The sequence below is a fragment of the Ambystoma mexicanum genome, chromosome 3p, assembly GCF_040938575.1.
Source record: "Ambystoma mexicanum isolate Mex_15411 chromosome 3p, UKY_AmexF1_1, whole genome shotgun sequence".
Taxonomy (NCBI): Eukaryota; Metazoa; Chordata; class Amphibia; order Caudata; family Ambystomatidae; genus Ambystoma; species Ambystoma mexicanum.
The window spans coordinates 867,401,777-867,421,261 of NC_090925.1; the positions used below are offsets into that span (position 1 = coordinate 867,401,777).

At 48.7% G+C, this 19,485-nt stretch overlaps 1 protein-coding gene across 1 annotated transcript in view; it reads right to left on the reverse strand.

Annotated features, from left to right (window-relative positions):
* Window positions 1–5,816, reverse strand: part of TBX6 (T-box transcription factor 6) — a 50,333-nt gene extending 44,517 nt beyond the window's left edge. Inside the window, exon 1 of the mRNA XM_069649888.1 lies at window positions 5,632–5,816. The gene's annotated coding sequence lies outside the window, so the exon portion shown is untranslated. The remainder of the gene's footprint in view (window positions 1–5,631) is intronic.
* Between the last annotated feature and the right edge of the window lie 13,669 nt (window positions 5,817–19,485).

The window sequence follows — 19,485 nt, forward strand, 5'->3', positions numbered from 1 at the left end:
CCTATGCATCAGTTGTCTCCTATTTCTGATGGGAGTATTTTACCTCCTGTTTTTGTTTTTTGATGGCATGTGTCTGTTTTTGGGGCATATAAATGGCTGGCACACTGCTTACCTGTAGGGTTTGACCTGACATTTAGAGTCTGTCAAGGTAGTTGGTTCTTTTGGTCTTCAATGACCTATCTGACTCAGGGTACACATATCAATATTGTGACAAAATGCCATCCCATGAGAGCGGGATAGCCTGACATGTTTTATTTTCAGTAATAAAATTATGAGGACGATTGCTTCTGCAAAGGAGGCCTGCTAATTGGACCCCCTCTTTCATAATGCACTCATGTGCCTTTGATGTACCCATCTCCTGACATCTTCAACAACTGCCCTGCAGATTCAAAGGACGCATGAGCATTCCTGACAGCCGTTGGACCACAAATTCTGAAAAAGGCTGTGGTGGCTGTTAAATCATCTTCAGGTCTTGCTCCAAACATAATAATTGTGTATCGTAGTCAGCCTGGTAGCACGTGAAACTGTAAACATAAGCCGTGTGTGTTTATGACATGGTGGCTACTGGGAGCACACAAATATACAGCCACACCATTTGGATGTCGTATTAGTGTCAGCTTGGTGAAGTGAGTCAGTCATGGCAAGACTTGTGTATATTAGTAGTCTGACCTGGGAACGGTGATTGCTAACATAAGTCCTTGTGAAATGAAAATAAATCGGCCAATTTCAACGCTACTAAAATGGACAGGCACTCAATCAAAGGGAATCTACCTGAGAGCTTAAAACTGCTGGACATGCCCAATGAATGGGAAAAGACTTGTGGTGCTGCAGATGCTGACTGTGTGTAAACTGGGAAAAGACAGATTAAAAACTGCAGCATTACACATGGGAAAAACTACATTGAAATGCTGTGCCTTTGAAAAAAAAAAGGAGGACTGTGCCTTACATTTAAAAAGTGAAGCCAAGTGACATATTTCATTTGACACGGAGAAAGACGCTTACCTTCCACAAATAAACTGACATTTAAATGGAAAGGCTACATGCAGGCTGATTTATGGAATTATTTGCGCCGAAAAACAGGGATTTGTGCGCCATTCTGCCTGCAAATCCCCATTTGTTAAACAGTGATTTGCGGGCAGAATGGCGCACAAATCTCTGTTTTTCGGAGCAAATAATTCCATGAATCAGCGGATCAGTTTTTAAAAGGGACACTTGTTTCCCATATTAAATAATAGCCTATGTGTGGACAGTTTAAGAGGAACACTCGTCCTTTCAACCAGCAGATGAAAGAAATATATTAACATATGGACAGATGCCCCAGAGGCAATGTAAAATGTTACATGTAAACACATCTTAAAATGCTATTTTTCTCAGATGTATGCATGTAACTGGCTGCTGCTGCTTCCCCCACTGAACTGCTGTGTATATGGAACTGTGATCACCCGACAGAAATTACCTTTAAGGCCAGGCCTCCCCATTAACTACGCGTTAGTGGCCAGCAGAAATTACCTTTTTAGGGCTGACTCGACCTTTAGAAATGGCCTGCAGAGCCACAAATGGATCTTCAAACCGTGTAAAAATATATTTTTTAAAACAGGCCATGCTGATAAACAGATGTTTGTGTCATGTGACAGAAGTGAAATGAAACTTAAGAAAAGGTTGGGGCTATGTTGAAACGGATGGGCACATGTGAAGCATTGGCTGATTAACATAGGATTACATTTTCCTTAATAAAAAGAGCATCGTGGGCCCCAGTAAACTCATCCCAGACCCATATTAAATGGGATAAGAAGCCGGTTGGTACCATGTAAATATGAATTCTGTGTGATGTATACAATGTGAGTTATGAAGAAAATTATGATTCCGGCCTTCTCATAATTCCAAGGAAATGGAAAGTTGGTGTGGTGCTACAGGGGGAAATTAATATTTGAATCTTGAAGTGTCTGATTTTTAACTATTTCGGCTTAGTAGCATATCGAAAAAATGGTAGCTCTTCCAGATAGAGCGTGCCGAAATAAGATTAGTATTTTCCGACCGCCATAAAATATAGAACTCAAATATATATATATATGTGCCTGTAGTTATCTGAAAAATTAAGGTAGCTGCCATGTTGTTAGATCTTTGGGAACACTGAAAAGTTATACCCACTTGTCATTTTGGGATGATGAATCTTTCTCCTTCCCCAGCCTCCATCATCCACACCTACCAACTCCTTGTCCTGTCTGCCGGCAGTGGGCATATTGGGGGGAGGAAGAGGGAGAGAGCTAGCCAATCTGTATCGTGGGAATTATAATAATAATGGAGTGTCACCGGCCCTACAAGAGATCAGTTTTCATCTGAGAGGGACTTTGGCTTAACTTTTCTGCCCTATTCGTGGACATAGTTTACTTTTAGACTCTTGCGAGGAACATCTAGCAGAAGCGCAAGGAGAGCTACCCAGGCCATCAGGGTAAACCTTGCCAGGAGAAGAGCTGGTTACATGGAAAGGCCTTAAACCTTGCATGGGAGACAGAGCCTGGAAAACCCTAGAAGCTAGCTGGGGCTGTCATTTGAGGAGCCAGCGTAGGGCTGGGCTGCTGTGGACTATCCTAGAGTGAAGCCTTTGGCCAGATCTGTGCTGTCCTCATAGGATCCCTGCTGTTTCCCTGGATGCCCCATAACCAAGGCCTCCCATGTAAGTAGATTAATCCAAATGCCAACAAAGGTGTGGGGGAACCTACCACCTTAAATCTCCATCTTGTATAGCGGGTAGTGGGTGGAACTGGGGAGACCCTTGGCACATTTTATTGAACATAATTCAAATGAATTCCCCATAGAAAACCATCATATCCATTTACCTTGAATTGTGTGGGGAACTGCCTGCCTTAATTGTTTCCATTAAATTGTGGGGGGGGGGTGAAACTGTGTAGACCCATAGCACATTGAATTCAAGTTAAATCAATTAATTCCCATATAGAAGAATCACAGGATGAGTCTTGTTAGAGTTCGAAACTAACAAAGTTCATGCCCGGTGTTTCAGAGCCGGTATAGACAATAAAGTACTTGGGTGACTCTACCTTTCTGAAACCCATCTTCCTAATCGAAGGGGGGGGGGTGTCCATACTCCCAAAATAAGTAACTTTAAAACTCTGCCATTTGAAGTTAATATAGAGTGTGCAACAAGACATTTCCCATTTATTGACTTGCATCCCAAATCAGAATCCCAAGTCCCTGCATTGTATGAAAATAAAAAACCCAAACCAATTTTCCCATTGAGTTCCTTTCCGAAACCTTGCCTTTCAAATAAAAAGCCCAAAACAATTTTCCCATTATGTTTATTTCCCCAAACCCTGCCTTTTCAATAAAAAGCCAAAACAATGTTCCTACTGTATTCCTACTCCCTGTACCTTGCCTTCAGTTTAAGGGGTTATCTATAACTGAGGCCTGGGACTGCGGGGGGTTGCTGGGAGAAACGAGCTTGATAACATAATAAGCCATCACTGTTTGAGTTATATTGTTTTGTGGGTTCAATTGCAAGAAATCTGATATAAAGTGATGACTGCCCATCTCTAAATTTTATCTGTGTGTTTTACTATCTGAAGGCCCATTAGAAATATATGTCAGTCAATTGGTGCAAGTAATTTGACATGGTGTAGTGCCACAGCGTTGGTGGCTGATATCTTGGTGACGGTCCTATTATTCTTTGTCAAACCTGAATAAATATATAATCTTACCATAGATCGGGCTGGTTCCTAGCTCATTGGTGGGCGAGCAGGTATTTGCTGGGTGGTATGACATAGGTTGGAGGCCTCACTAAAGTTGAATCTGCACAGCGCTTTGTTTTGCACCACATTGCTTGGGAGGGAAAGGAACGGCCCAAGTTGAGAGTGACCACCCAATAAATCGTGACAGGCGGCTCCATCCACCAGTATGCGGCTGAAACCCTGGGTAAACATTGTATACTTTGGTTTATTTCCACATCCTCCAGGTTTTTCTAGGTGGCCTTAAAAACTGGACGTGCCAACACTTCCTCAAACTCAACCCTGTGAACAGAGAATGCGTTCTCCTCTCTGCTTCGAGTCTCCACACACAGTGCACTCCAGGCTTTCTTTGCTCTCTTACAGTTATTTTGACAATTCTGGCTTTGGCGGGTCCTCCAAGTTTCATTTTGGAGTACAAACAGTTCACTCTAGCACTTACTATTTGTCTCTTCTGAAACAGATCACGGTTTACATACATGCCAACCCTCCCGATTTAGGCGGGAGACTCCTGACTTTTAAGTAAAAAATGTATCTATTTTTCACGTTCTCCCGCCTGTAATCATTTTAGCCCCAATGTATTCGTATGGCGAAATGTACATCTCCCGCTTTCCCTGACGAAATCTCCCTACCAGGTGCGTCGGAATGTTGGCATGTATGGGTTTATATCTTTCGTGCCGATTTTCATTCGGGCCTCCAGGCTCTAGTACATTCAGAATTGGGCAGTTACACTTGTGGCTTTCAACATCAAGCTTAGCTCCATTTCAATGTCGATATAAGATTTGCTGTCTTTTCTTCAAGGCTTTTGTCATTAGTCAGTGCATCCAGACTTGACTAAGCTGGAAATACACGGTGGATCCCCTGTTCATCTCATTCGTAAGCTACTGACCCATGTGATCACATTTTTCAGAAGGTATGTGTGGTGATTAATGATTGCTTTTTGCATAGGGTACTTGTACCTCAGATGACTGGCTGTCCACATCATTTTATTAATTGCAGTTTTTATTCGAACTTGCTAACATGTCGTCACCTGCGACACTCCTGCAGCGCGCTGGCGTCATGTGCGTCTCTTAGATCTCGCTTTTGCCTGGTGTTCTACGCATGCATGCTCGTCTCACGCTCAGCACTCGGGACGGCGAGGACAGCTAGGGGGGAAAGGGCAGAATGCTTCATTGCTTTTTCTTTGAGGGCCTTGACCTTCTCTCATCAGCACACACAATCCCGTGCTCACTCATATCTGGCAGCTTGTCAACGTTGTAGTCTTGTGAAGGGTATTAATAATATGCTCGTTTCCAATGGCTTTTCCCCCTGTATGACTTTTCCTCTTTTTCTTCATAATTTTGGCAATTAATATTATTTTTTTTATTCTACATTATGTTTTTATTTTATTTCGTTTATATATTGTTATTGCAAAACACCCAAATGCCTCCTGTCTCCAAGCGCTATAGAGATTAAAAGAAATAACGACAAATAAACCTGTTAGGTGCCGTAGTGCAGTACCGAACTGCACATAGCACCACAAACCCGCTCCACGTCGTCGTTCAGCACTTTATACATGCCCACGTAAGTGACGTAACAACATAACTTAATGTTTGATGGTGAGAGGTAGATATGTGACACTGTTGTATTGTGCTTGTCCGAATATGTGTGCTGCATGGCTTGTATGCATGCGTGATATGGTTCATGGATGGAGTTGTGTTACTTTCTGCTTGGAGAATATATGGCGCATGCGTGGAATGCATTCATGGAATCCTGGTGTGGAATGTGTGCCTATCCTGGGTAACTGCTGCGAAGAATGACAGTTGGAGGTCAGCTGCCTGGGGTATTGGCTGTCCAGTGTTTGTGTGCATGTAATTTATAGGGAGCTACATAAGGACTCTACTAAAGGACTTACCTGTACGTGGAATAAAGCTGTTACTTGTATACTCGGAGCCTGGCGTGGTACTTGCAGGACGAAGGAGCTGGCGACAGAAACTGTAGTGTCCCTCTACAAGGACCGCCTCACATTGTCGTGTAATTCATAGGGCACCTCGATAAGGATGAGCAACACGTCTTTATTGGACAACTGCTTATTTCAAACCAACTGTCTGGCGGTAACCCCGCCCTTTAAGTCCCGTGGGTCACAGCCCACTAATTAATGGCAACAGACAGAGGACTCGTCCTCTAAACAAATAAAGAGTGGCGACACCACAGAAACCTATTCTGATATAGTGAATCCAGTGTGGACCGCAAAGGTTTTCCATACTAGAAAACGCGGTTAGGCCCCCAAGAATATGAAATGGCTTGTTGAGAAAGGTGCAGGCTGAGTTGGTGATCAAGTGCACAGAAAAGCTGTCAGACCGAGTGCAAGACCACGCAGAGCAACAGAGGTTCGAAACCTGGAATCCGCACTTAGAAACTGAACTCTGGTACGGTATTAGGCGCGTTATAAAAAAAAATAAAAAAATGTGGAAGTAAGCGGGGAAAGAGAGATGCAGTGGAGGGGATTAGAGTGTGTCTTGCCACATTCTCAGTAAGGTGAACGAGGAAAGATAGGAAAATAGGAAAACTAAGACCGAGACCAGGGCAGCATCACTCCTGAGCCCACCTTCCACCTCATTGTGTACAAACAACACACATCCAACACACCATTCATTCAGACATCAGACATCAGAATCCAGCTTGTAAGATACCTCAACTGTGCAGCGATTGCACTTTTGGAGGAGGGCGCAGCACTGTTAATTCAAACCAATAACAGCTGCTCGCTATACAAAGCATCTTTGACATTGCCATATCACAACGAACAACACCGTAGACTGGATGCTGAAGACCTATAAGCTCATGTAAGTACATGAATGAGTACATGGGAGAATGCATGCATACACGGTAGAAGTACATGAATGAGTACATGGGAGAATGCATGCATACACGGTAGAAGTACATGAATGAGTACATGGGAGAATGCATGCATACACGGTAGAAGTACATGAATGAGTACATGGGAGAATGCATGCATACACGGTAGAAGTACATGAATGAGTACATGGGAGAATGCATGCATGCACGGTAGACTTACCTGCCCGCCTTGGTGAGGATCATCTCGGTGCCGATGGCGCTAAATTGCTTCCAGAGCTCGGCATTGTCCAGCGTCATCTTCACGTTCCCTGGGAGCCGAGATGCCTGGCATTGAGGTGGCGGTTGGCCATACCCTAGGTGAGTGGGCAAGGGGAGACCAGGCCCTTGTGGTCCTGGTAGACCGCGCTGATGGGGGTCCAAGGACGGGAAGAGGGACTCGAAGCGTTGGCCAGGGTGTTCCAGGTCTAGAAGGAGAAGGAGATGAAGAGGTCAGGGGGAAGGTCAATGGGTTGAAGACCCCCCAAGCACAGTAGGGACAGGATACACACAATATGCACGCGTGGTGCACAGAAACTGGCCAGCCCCCTTCATGCGTACACAGGAAGCCTAATTGAAGTATGGAGCCCTTGGTGGTCACCTCTGCAGCAGGACTGGACCCGCAGCAGACACCTGGCGGGAAGTGAGCCTGTAGCTGGCACGCACAGATGCTGCAGAAGCATATTGCCCCCCGCCCCCGTTCCTCCACAGATTCATGCAGTGACTGGGGAGGCCACATTATTCACATGGGAAGCCTAAAAGCTGGCCATGTCCCTCAACATTTATAAAGGTTTTCTAGTTTAACCTACGAGCCTTCAAATGGCACAGAACCTGTGACAAATACAGGGCCATCAACAGTTACACTGACTACATCGCAGGAGCTGGGGTCCCTGGCTATTTACCCAGACAAGGGCGTCATTTAGGGGCAGTCGGGGACATCACCTGCTTGTGATTTGCCTTACTCCCCCTGCTAAACTACCAATCAGGGCGCAGGTGGTGGGCGTGGCCACGGTGGCACGTGCTAAGGGAAACTGGAGAATGAGCTCCTGGGCACGCTCTGAGGTTACGTGGGGTGGGGGACAAAGACACATCCTATAGGCAGGTTTTCACGTTAGCAAGGAAACAGTGCACTCGCATTGGGCAATATGCATGTTTGGTTTTAGCCTCTGGCTATAAAGAGTGCATGAAAAGGGAGCACGCTCATTGGCCAGCCATGTCCTGCATCCACAAATCAGAGCAAAAGTGAGCAAACGCAACGGCACTTGCCTGCACAGTCTGTATCATGAGAAGAGTTTGGAGTTGATGTGGAAACCATTGCTGAGTGATTCTAAGCCGGTAGCCCTCCACTAGCTGCCACCCGCTGTCCACCAGAACACTGCAGTCTTTACCAGAGAAAAGGATGGATGGCTGCTGCTACAAGTGAGCTCGGGAGGATAGCTCAGCGGCAACGTGCTCAACACAGACAACACAGAGCAACACTGGTTCAATCCCCGGGTCCGCGCTTAGAAACCTCTGGGTATTAAGCGTGTTATAAATAACGATCATATCAAGTCATATGCAATGGGGGCTTGGGCCAGCGAGGATCTGCTTACCCTGGGCCCCTATGCCCCTGGTCAGGAGATCTAGCCTGGCACAGGGGGGTTGGCGTCTACGGAGGGCCAGGTGGGAACCCGTTCTATGCAGCTCTGGCCAGCAGGCAGGAGCACTGGGTAAAGCAGCACAAATCACAAGAGGTGTAGTAATGGCCCAGAAACATGCCTTTGCTTAGGGTGACCAGACGTCCCGGTTTTGCCCGGACGGTCCCGGAATTGGGCCCTCTGTCCCGAGAGAGAGTTTTTTAAATTGAAAAACCCTGTCCCGGTTTTGGGTAAAGGGCAGGTGACAACAATTATAATAGTAATTGTTTTCACAACACTTGCAGAATTTTGAAGTTGGAGGATTGGCTCGAACCCCCAAGTAAGGCAGGCTAGGTAGTTGGGATCTGGGAGGTAGCTTCTTTCTTGGAGTAACTGAGCATGAGGCATTGAAGTGCCATCTAATGAGATGGGTGAATAAAAGGGAGGATAGGTCAAGGGAAAGAGAAGAAAATTAAAGTGCCATCAGCATATGATATATGCCATTTATAAAGCACTTGTACACAAGTGTTTCTAGGCGTGACAAGACGAAGTAGGGAAGACAAAGGGAGGACAAAACAAACGATCTTACTAGGCCTTGCGTCAATCAGATTGTGCAACTGCAGGGGGGAGAGAGGGAGGAGAAATGCCTGGGGGAAGGGGAGGCAAGGGGGAAGTGCAAGGAGGCAGGGGACTGTAGGGTTACAGATACAGCTCCAAGTGCGCGGTAGACCCGGAGGATCCTGGTACCCAGCGAGAGTCTGAGGGTAGCCAGGCGACCAGTCAGTGCAGCAGACAGGTAGGTCAGCAGGGGAGAGAGAAAGCCGAAGTGAAAAGGAAGGTCTTAAGCTGCTTCCAGAACCTCAGGTGGTCTGGCTCAAGTTTGAGAGGGGCAGGCAGGCCATTCCAGAGGGAGGCACCGGCAGAGGAGAGGGATCTACCCCTCACTCTCTGCCTGGAGAGCACCTGAGCCTCAGAGAGTTAGGGGTGACTGAGCGAAGGGCTCTAGAAGGAAAGTGTTTAGGGAGAGAGAGTTGGGTGTAGTGCGGACCCCAGCCCCACAAGGCCTTGTGGACGATGCAGAAGGTCTTCAACTTGATCCTTGCAGTCACTGGGAGCCAGTGGAGAGATTTCAGGGCTGGAGAGATATGATCCCTGGACTTGAGGCCAAGGACAAGCCAATGGAAGAGAATAGTTTGCTGAGAGTGGAGGGAGTGGAGGTCTTGCAAGTGAGGAGGAACAGGAGCAAGGACAGACCCTTGGGGAACACCTACCAGGAGGAAGGATGGAGTGGTGATCCCGGGCTATTCTATTAGATGGCAAAGGACCAGTCAGATAGGGAGGAGGCGATCCCTTCTGAGGCAGAGTTGTGGATGCCACTGTTAGATAAGGTTCAGAGAAACAAGCGGTCCTCAAAAGTGTCAAAAGCCACAGAGAGATCAAGAAAGACGAGAGTTTGGGGAGAGTTTGGAGGGGTGAGCAGTGGTAAAGACGTTGGGGTTGTAGATAAGTGCTGCAACATTTCCAATCCAATATATATGTAACCATGGAAACAATTGTAACTTTATCTGTAAGAAAGCGCCCCGATGCCTATGGGCTTGGCGCACTATATAAGAAAAAAAAAAAAAAATTAAATAAATATCTTTATTTCGGCAGGAATGCCATAAAAGATTGACCTCGCAGTATAAAATAGTACAGATATAAAACAAATAAAAGATGGCAAATACATCTCCAATATAACCACTTGCCGCAACCAACATTTCCGTGGAGTGCCTTCTGCGGAAAACAGGTAGAAGAGAGCCACCTTGGCCAGGGGTCTCCAGATAGAAGAGCAACCTGTGTTGATGGCAACAGTGCCGACACCCCCTCTGTTTAGTGCAGCGGTGCTATCTCTCGCTGTCTTCAATAAAGCCATGTTATATCTAGGGGTGTTACTAGGTCTGGAAAAGATCCGGGGCTACGCTAATGCCGGGACTGTCAGGACTCGGGGCTAGCTAGCCATTTGGTTTTAGCCCCTGAGCTTCTATCTGGGGTTGCAACAGGGGGTCATTTAGCGGTTGCCAGAGGTCTCCCTTGCGACCTCTAAAAAAAAAAAAAACGAACAAAAAAAATATTTTCAAGCTCCTGGGCTGTGGCCAGCACCATGTAGCTCTTTACTTCTGGAGTGGCTGGCTTTCTTGTTCAGGCCACTTAAAAAAAAAGAAGAAAAATAAGAACAGGAGTGCCACAAGTCTAACAATTTCAGCACTGACCCTAAATAAGAAAGAATAGGAATACCAAATAATGTGTCTTTCTGGAATTCTATACAATAATTGATAGACTCATTAAATGTTTATTTCAGCAACACTTCAGGGGGTGAGTCACTGATTTAATCTGTTCTTAAACGCCTCAACTCAGCCTTTCATCCTTCTGGGGTCGATAAATGGGTACCAACACAGGTTGGGTGATATTGGGTGTATATTTTTTCTATATAAAGCGCTTAAGCGTAAGTGCTATATAATAACACATCATTATCATTTGGTCATGGACATCTGCTTGTATTCACAGTAATTTGGTAATATGGGCCTATACACACTGATCTTAACGATACATATGGCGATCCAGTCTTGCATGAAATGTACATCACATTATAGTGATATCGTAACTATATTTATCGTAGTGTACAATGATATGTGATGCCACTTCCTGTTTTGTCAATGGGTGAAAGGTCGTGTTCCATCGCTTGCCGCAATATCACTTCGGTGTGGGGTCAAATGACATCACTTCCTGTGATGTCATCAGGGGGTCAAGGGTCATGTAATGTCACTTCTGCTACCCCTGGCATTTTGGTGAAATTACGTCCCTGGGTTACAACCAAAAGACCCAGGGCTATAGCCCCTTTAGCCCCCCTCTAGTACCACCTCTGGCTCCATCTCGTCGTTTTATTAAATCAGTGCAAAGGTCTCCTGGGCATGGCCTCGTCGTTATCCCTCTCTGTGCTTGGCCCATCCGTGTTCCCTGCAAACTGCCACGTGCTTCTCTCAGTAGGTAACACAGTCTGCCTGGCTAACTCTGCTGCACGTGGCCCTGTGTGTTTCCGGGCTGGAACACCAGTGACGACGCTCACACATTTGGTGCAGCCGCGCTATTTCTCTTCTGCGCATGACAGCTGCACCCTCTCCCTCTCCCCCTATGGTTGGTACAGCATTGCCCTCTCTCCTCAGTTGGATATCCCAGAGTTAGCGCCCGTGTGCCCTGTGCACTGCTCACTTTGTTCCTTGGTATAGCCACTTGGTCTCGCAGTAGCATTGAGAGAAAAGTAAATGTGGTGGGTGGTGCTGTTGTGACCAGGCCCAGCTCTGTCCTTGCGCTGGACTTTTAAGCATCATGCACAGTTTTACGTGTCTGCCATGATGGTGATTTTGTCCAAGAGCCCTTAGTTAATCGAATTTACCGCCTCGCCACTAGTATACATTAAAACAAAAACACCAGTCAAATTAGTGGAGCAGAGTCACACAGGTGTATTCACTTGCCGCACTTAACCCTAAGGACATCAAGGCATTTAAAATATCATTTGTGTCGAAAAGGAGGTGAAATATGTGACGCAGTTCTAGGAGTTGTGAGGACGGGTGGTATTATTAGCCCGTTCGATTGGGGTGTCACTTTTGAATTCACTGACGTCACTGGTGAGCTAGGTTGTGATATCGTTTCATACAGGTTGTCACTGATGCTGTTGGTGATTCCATTTTGATAGCAAGGGTGATCACTTGTTTATGACCTAGTGATTTGATATAGGGCGTGTCATGTCAAGTAGGATTTCCTGTGTGTTGCCAAAGGGGCCCGTCAATGAGGATTGTACAATGCTGTCGGAGGAAGAACGGGTTGCTACCGGCAACCCTCCTTTCCCAGGTTCAGCATTTTAAACGTAACGCCGCATTCTTTCTGGTTTAAATGTGTATATGTTATTTCACGTTGAACACAATGATAACATACTGACACTTTTTCAATGAGCCCAATAAAAGATAACATTTTCTGTGTTGTGTTGCCCTACAGCGCCATCTGGCGGCCTTTGAATGCATAAAGCTGCACTCACGCTTGACGCGGACCTTAAATTAAGCTTATGAAAAGGAACATTTGCCCGAACAGCAAGGAGACTTTTTTTTTTTTGGAGCGGGTCGGGCCGGTTTTCATTCTTTCAGTCTCGTTCCTCAAAAAAATGGTGTTCGGTCAGCGGTGCAGGGAAGGACAGTAAGAGTGGGGTTGGGAGTGTTTTTGTGGGATCACTGGGAGGGCTGACTTATGTTCTTCGCCTCTGCACTGCTGCACAACACACTCCAACGCCCCCCACAGTTCACCCAATGCACCGTAATACAGATGCCCACGCAGTTCAGCCAATGCACCCTGATTCACAGCGGGGTCACTCTTTGCAAGTGCACATCAATTAGTAACCATACTCCTCTGTCAGTGCACCTCGAGTATGTGATCCATACGAAGCTCTGCCAATGCACCCCAAACATGATCGGTGTTGTTCTTCTTCTTTTGTGCACTAAACTGAACTGCCTGACTTCCTTCGAAGAGACTCCCCTTTTGCCCGTTGGCACCAGCGCGTGCAGGTACTTTTGAACACAAGGCTCCACTCTTCGCAGGGCTCGGACTTCCATCTAGTTAGGTGCCGCTGAAGGCGAACTGGGTCTAAGCATTATTGCGCACTGCCTGTCTTCCTTCCCTTTTAGGTGGACTACCCATTTCGTGCAGATAACGCTTGAGACTTGTATTTGTATATATATTGTATTGGTATGGTATGTGTTGGTTTACTATTGTTATATTGTGATTTTCTCGCTACGGTCATTGTTTTAAAGGCCTTGGAATAAATGTGTATATATTTTTAATATAACAACTGTTTGGAGTAGTTTGTAAGTGTTCTTGCTTTGTGTGCTCATTGCGGGCTTTCAGTCACCCTCACGCCTCTTGAGACCTAGTCTTGACCGCCGCGATCGCTACCTTGATTGGTCTGGCTCGTCCAGAGGTTACCCTGTTCCAAGTAATTAGGTTGGCCTTCTGAACTTCTGCGCCACCAGGACAGAGTGCAGAAATCCGTCTTAACAATCGGCAAAGGTTAGCCCGTAACACAGCTGCACTCGCAACTCTTCCAATGCACCCCAAACTCGATCGGCACACGTTAGCCCATAACACAGCAGCACACGCAGCTCTGCCAATGCACCCCAAACGAGATCGGCACAGGTTAGCCCATAACACAGCCGCACACGCAGCTCTGCCAATGCACCCCAAACCTGATAGCCACATGTTAGCCCATAACACAGCTGTCCACGAAGCTCTGCCAATGCACCCCAAACCCGATAGCCACATGTTAGTCCATAACACAGCTGTCCATGCAGCTCTGCCAATGCACCCCAAACAGGATCTGCACATGTTAGCCCATAACACAGCTGCCCACGAAGCTCTGCCAATGCACCCCAAACCTGATCGGCACAGGTTAGGCCATAAGACAGAGGCCCACAAAACTCTGCCAATGCACCCCAAACATGATCGGCAAAGGATAGCCCATAACACAGCTGCACTCGCAGCTCTGCCAATGCACCCCAAACGAGATCGGCACAGGTTATCCCATAACACAGCTGCCCATGAAGCTCTGCCAATGCACCCCAAACCCGATAGCCACATGTTAGCCCATAACACAGCTGTCCATGCAGCTCTGCCAATGCACCCCAAACATGATCGGCAAAGGTTAGCCCATAACACAGCGGCATACGCAGCTCTGCCAATGCACCCCAAACGAGATCAGCACAGGTTAGCCCATAACACAGCAGCACACACAGCTCTGCCAATGCACCCCAAACTCGATCGGCACAGGTTAGCCCATAACACAGCTGCACACGCAGCTCTGCCAATGCACCCCAAACCTGATAGCCACATGTTAGCCCATAACACAGCTGTCCATGCAGCTCTGCCAATGCACCCCAAACATGATCGGCAAAGGTTAGCCCATAACACAGCGGCACACGCAGCTCTGCCAATGCACCCCAAACGAGATCGGCACAGGTTAGCCCATAACAGCAGCACACACAGCTCTGCCAATGCACCCCAAACGAGATCGGCACAGGTTAGCCCATAACAGCAGCACACACAGCTCTGCCAATGCACCCCAAACTCGATCGGCACAGGTTAGCCCATAGCACAGCCGCACACGCAGCTCTGCCAATGCACCCCAAACCTGATAGCCACATGTTAGCCCATAACACAGCTGCCCACGAAGCTCTACCAATGCACCCCAAACCTGATCGGCACAGGATAGCCCATAACACAGCGGCCCACAAAACTCTGCCAATGCAGCCCAAACCATAGCGGCACAGGTTAGCCCAAAACACAGCTGCCACGCAGCTCTGCCCATGCACCCCACACTCGATTTGCACAGGGATCAATCTACCAATCTACCTCAAACCTTATCCGCACACATCTGTCAATGCACCTCACTTCTAATCTTTACTCACCCCTGGCAATGCATCTTAATCTTGACCCGAAACACCCCTTGCTATTCCAGCACATGGCACCCACAGATTATGGCATCGCATGTCGGTCCCGCACGGTGCCCATTGACGTTTCTGGGCTGCGGCTCACATACAACCCGGCCAATGCTCGCTTCGGATCCTACCCCCGCCCCCCGCCCTCTCCCAACTAGTCCAGTACACATTTGTGATTCCAGTGTGCGGAGACCCCAGATCGCCCCTCTCCCCCCTCTGCGGGGGTTCGAACACCCTGCCGGCCTCACACGCTCCTTCTAACCAAACCATTTGCTTGAAGTGGCTTTCATGTGTGCTCCCGTTCTATGTTAATGAGGAACAGTGGCGGGGCCCACGAAGTCCAGCATGGGAAATGGAGATAACACCGCTCCTGCTGGTGGAAGCCCTCTATGAGCAGCAACAGGTCGGCCCCGTAGCGAAGGGCCCCGCGGCTCGCGCACAATAAGATGACACCACCGTGTGCTCTGGGACATGTCCTGACTGGAACCCTTTCCCCGTTCCCCTGTGTGATGTTGAAGCGCCCCATGGCATTCTCGAACCCACTGCCCCTCTCCCCCACACCCCCACCTCTCAATGTGCTGGAAGGCCTCTTTCTGGCCCTCCTGAGCGCTGCCATCACCTCCGCTCCCGCGACTTACCTGGGTACCGGAAGGCGTCGTGATGCCCCTGGGCGTAGGCGGATGCCATAGGGTGAGGAGGTCTCATGCCATATGAGGGTCCGTAGTGCGAGAAGACATCTGGGTGGTACATGGTGGCCCCCTGGGTGCTTCCGGAGGCCCAAGCTTCAGGGGGGTCCCAGGTGGCGCTCCTAAGAACCTTATTTAGTTGGTGGTTCCTCGAGGTTCCTGGCTCGCTGAGGGCTGATGGACGGAGTGTGGAAGGTCGCACGAGTCCGGGGGCCTGCTGAGGGCCGAGGGTCAAAATGTCGCTCTTCAGGGCCCTACTTCAATGGGGGGCTTGGGGTTCGTGGGGGGGGGGGCAAAGAGCCTGATAGCACTGGGGGCCCACGCCGAGTTCACTGGGGGCTGGTGGCACTGATCCCTGCTTCAGTGAGGGCAGAGGGAACCCGCTAGTTCCTTCGAGGGTGCCAGGCCAGTGAGGGCAGGGGCTAGTGTTCCCCGATTCGCGAAGTCCGCGGATCCAAGCTGCTGCGGCTGCCCTGGTGCGATAGCGAGTGAGGGCAAAGTGCTGGCGGGGAACAGTGGGGACAGACGCCTGCTTTCTGGGTGCCCGTGGGTTCATGCATTGGATGGCTGCTGCCCGGGGTCTTACTTATAACCCTGCCTGCCCCCTTTGATGCAAACCCCCAGAGTTTTCACACCTGGGCAGACAGGGGAGGGGCGCGGAGGGCTTCCCACTTTAACACATTACCACTGAATTAACCCTCATTTAAGGCCCTTTATGGCGCCAGAAGAACCCAGAGCAGGGCCGTGTGGCGAGAACAGGATGGGGGAGGAAGGAGAGAGAGAGAGAAAGAGAGGGAGAGAGAAAGCGAAGATGCCAAGAAAACAAACGGAGAGAAATGTGGATGAAGTCAGATGTAGGTAACGATGTAGTGGCATAAACCTACAGAAAAGGGGGCACGGGGAGAGTGCCTTCTATACAGAGGCAGGCCAGCGAGAGAAAGCAGTAGAAAAAGAGACACTGCCAACATGTCACGCGTAACACTTTCAGTCCTATTTGTTTAGCCACTTTGCATTCTGGGACTTGTAGTTTGATTTTCGCCTTAATTTCCCAGACTGATATATTACACGGCCAGCGATAACGACAACCCTTTGTTTATGGTTCATTTGGACTCGCCACAAGAATAACATTTATTCCGATTCTTATAACTTTGGTCCCCTTCCACGAACCTTCACAAAATGTTACCAAAACATACAGACCAAACTCGAAAGTCTATTGGCAAGTTTCCGTGGGTTCTTCCAGGAGTCTGGAGGTTCAATTTATGGGCGGGTCCCAAAACGTGCATTTTCCGTGCAATTTCTCATGGGCTGATGTTTGCCGTCACCTGCAGCATACACGGTTGGACGGATTTCCGCTACACCTTCGTGGCGGATCTGGCATAGCCAGCCTGTTCGTATGATATGATATGATATTTTATTTATAGAACGCCTATACACAAGTGTTTCAGAGCGCCACGATGCAAGGGAGGAGTAAAAGGGAGGATAAAAACAACGATCTTACTAGGCCCAGTGACGTTGAGAACGCGCAAGTGCAGGGGAGAGTGGAAAGTGCAAGAGGGAGAGTGGAAAGTGCTGAACAAGTGATCTAAAACAACCACAGAGCGCAGGTGGCAAGTGCAAGAATTAAGCACAGACAAAGGATGTCTGATAAGTGCAGATACAGGCCCAAGTGCAGAGGTTGCCAGGAGGCAGTGCTGGTATGCAGCTGGGTGGGCAGAGAACTGGGCCCGTAATTCCGAGGGATAGCCTGGAGCCCAGTGCAAAACAAGCAGATCAGCAAGGGAGAAGAAGAGAGAAGGCAGGAGCAAAGAGGAAGGTCTTCAGGTGCTTCTGGAACCAAAGATGGTTCTCCTCAAGTTTCAGAGAGGCAGGGAGGCTGTTCCAGAGAGAGGCCCCAGCCAAAGAAAGAGATCTACCACCAACTCATTGCTTGGAGAAGGGACTGTCCTGAGGGAGTTGAAGGCGGCTGAGCGCAGAGCTCGAGAAGGAAGATATTTCCGAAGGGAGAGTTGAAGGTAAAGTGGCCCCAGAAGGCGTGTGGACAATGAAGAGCATCTTGAATGTAATCCTTGCAGCCACTGGGAGCCAATTCAGAGATTTCAGGGCTGGAGAGATACAATCCCTGGGCTTGAGGTCAAGGACAAGTCTCACACCCCTGTTCTGGAGGAGTTGCAGAGGGCGGACAGTAGAAGCAGGCAGATTTAGAAAGAGGCTGTTGCAGTAGTCAAGCCTAGAGAGAACCAGAGCTCTGGAGACAGTGGGCTTCTGGGGAAGGAGAGGAAAGGAAGAATACCCCTGAGGAGGTGCAGCTGGTAGTGTGACTTTTTTTGAGACAATAGAGATATGTGGGGAAAAGGAAAGCGTGGAGTCGAAGATGACCCTGAGGTTCTTAGCCTCACAGGTGGGAGTAGGTAGAGGGCCAAGGGAGGCCGGCCAGAAAATAATAGGAAAGAAGGGTTCAAGAGTGCTGATGAGCAGGATCTCTGTCTTACTGGCATTAAGGCAGAGGTCATTGGCAGCGCACCACTCCTGGATTGCAGACAGACAATCCACGATGAGAGGGAGAAAAGGCGTCAGGGGAGCCTGGAAACGAGCTAAGCGTCATCAGCGTAGCACTGAAAGTTGGAGCAGAGAGCAGCAATGCGGTGGGTGAGGGGTGCCAGGTATTGGTTGAAAAGCCAGGGAGAGAGGTCAGACCCCTGGGCAACACAAGTGGAGAGTGAGATAGAGGAGAGGAAGGACCCAAGTTGGACCTGGGAGTGTCGGTCAGAAAGGAAAGAAATCAGCCAGGCCAGAGCAAGATCAGTGATAACAAGGTTATCACAGAGTCGATTAAGAAGGATGGGGTGGTTGACCGTGTCAAAGGAAGAAGAGAGATCAAGTAGGATGAAGACAGGGGGGAGATTAGAATCAAGGTTGGAGAGCAGGTCTTCACTGATGAACAGGAGAGTAGTTTCCATGCTTCTGGCTGCTCTGAAGCCAGACTGATGGTCATGGAGACAGCCAACAGAATCAGTGGGGAGGTTAAGCTGGAAGATGGGCAACTGTTCCAGGAGTTTGCCCAGGAAAGGGGTGATAGAGATCGGGCGATAGTTAGCCGGGCAGGAGAGGTCGGCTGTGGGTTTTTTGAGAAGAGGGTGCACAAGAGAGTGCTTCAGAGGGGAGGGGAAGACTCCCGCAGCGAAGGAGCGATTGCACAAGTCGACCAGGGCAGGAGCGAGTGTGTCAATATGGTCCTTGATTATTTTGAACGAACAGGGAAGGACCTGTTTTTACAAGATTTTCATAGATTGGCCTTGTCTAGAATTCTTGTCAGGGGAGAACAGAGGAAAGAAAGGAAGAGGGAAGAGGGGCAGCTGAGGGGGGGTAGAGGTAGCAGAGAGAGAAGCGGGAGGAGGAGAGGGTGTACAGGATGTCCTGTTTTTTTAGGTGAAATGAGAAGCCAAGGCCCTGCTGAGGGCCTGGGTGGGGACAGGAGACGTAGAGTCTGCAGCAGGACTGGCCAGCTCCTTGCAGATTTTTAAGAGTTCTGCCGAGTTGTTAGATGCTGCAGAGATGCGGGCTTGGTTGTGGGCTCTCTTCTTAGTGCGAACAGAGAGCTGATATTGCCTTTGGAGCAGGCGGCAGGCCAGTTTGTCAGAGGATGTAGAAGATGCCAGCCATTTCCTCTCGGCCGCCCTACACTTGCGTTTAAGGGTGACTATTCAGAGCCGTACCAAGAGTTGCCCTTGGCTTTGGGCTTCAAGCGGATCCTCATGACAGGGGTAAGAACATTGAGCGTATCAGAGATAGCAGAGTGGAGCTTAGAAAGGGCAGTCTCAGGATGCGAGTCAGTCAGAGGTGGAGCGGCGGGGGAGAAAGTGGCAGCGAAAGCCTCAACTGACACATGCTTCATAGGCCGGATGACCAAGAAGGTAGGTGGCAGTCCTGGAGCTGGCTTGGCCTGAGGATTAGAGAGGGTGAGATGGGAGGAAAGGAGAAAGTGATTGCTCCAGGAGAGAGGAGTGGGGAGAGGCCTGCAGAATGAGTCGGTCCAGAGGGAAGAATGGAAAGAGCGAGAGTC